The sequence below is a fragment of the Mandrillus leucophaeus genome, unplaced genomic scaffold (assembly GCF_000951045.1).
Source record: "Mandrillus leucophaeus isolate KB7577 unplaced genomic scaffold, Mleu.le_1.0 Scaffold280, whole genome shotgun sequence".
NCBI classification, from domain to species: domain Eukaryota; kingdom Metazoa; phylum Chordata; class Mammalia; order Primates; family Cercopithecidae; genus Mandrillus; species Mandrillus leucophaeus.
In genome coordinates, this window is record NW_012102921.1 from 1,581,486 (window position 1) to 1,582,560 (window position 1,075).

Below are 1,075 nucleotides of genomic sequence, written 5' to 3' on the forward strand. Positions count from 1 at the left end.
AAAAAAAGAAAGAAAGAAAGAAAAAGAAAAGAAAAAAAAGTAAAATTGTAATCCTAGGCCCATCCCTCTTCTCCCGGTGCCAACGCATCAGGATCAGATGTCTAGTGATAGCAAAATATGTGTGGCAGCCCAGGTAGCCTCTTTTTACCCTTTATCCTATAAACCTCTCTGACATTTGAAGTTGTGATCACTTCCTTCTCAAAACTCACGCCTCTCTAGGTCGACCCCCCTCTTCCCCCTCCTGCTCTACCCCTTCCCTCTGCCCTGCTGGCTTCTCTTCCTCTGCCTGTTCCGCAATTGCTGGGCATACCTGTGCTCCCAGTGCCCACAGCACCATCCACTCTGAACCATCTTTGCCATCCAGGCCCACCAGAGGGAGCTCTGTCCCCTGCTAACGCTGCCTGCTGGCTCTGGGCGATGGTCAATTACCCAGTCACCCATAAAAACCACCTTTCGTTCATCCAGTAAACCATAATGTTGCCACGGCAACTACTGCCTTCCTTGTGTTTTCCTCCTTAGCCAATTCTGTAGGCTAATTCTAGAATGACTGTTCCTGCGTGGTCACTCTCCCCATCAGTGTCCATGGCAGCTTTTATAAGACTTCATGACAATACCATGTCCCTACATGTTCAGCCGTGCCAGGCAGCTGGAGGAGGGCAGGGACGGTGCATAGACCAGTGGGCAGAGCCTGGGGAGGTCTCTGTCAGCCTGCGGTTGCTCCTGCCAATCATCATAGGCCCTTTGTGTCCCTTCTAGGCTACCAGACCCAGAGGCCCATCCCCAGTTCCTGTTTCTTTGTTTGTTTGTTTTGTTTTGCTTTGTTTTGTTTTGTGAGATGGAGTCTTGCTCTGTCACCCAGGCTGGAGTGCAGTGGTGTGATCTCGGATCACTGCAACCTCAGCCTCCTGGGTTCATACATCTTCTGTCTCAGCCTCCTGAGTAGCTGGGACTACAGGTGCCCACCACCACACTTGGCTAATTGTTGTATTTTTTAGTAGAGATGGGGTTTTGCCATGTTGGCCAGGCTGGTCTTGAACTCCTGACCTCAGGTGATCCGCCCACCTCAGCCTCCCAA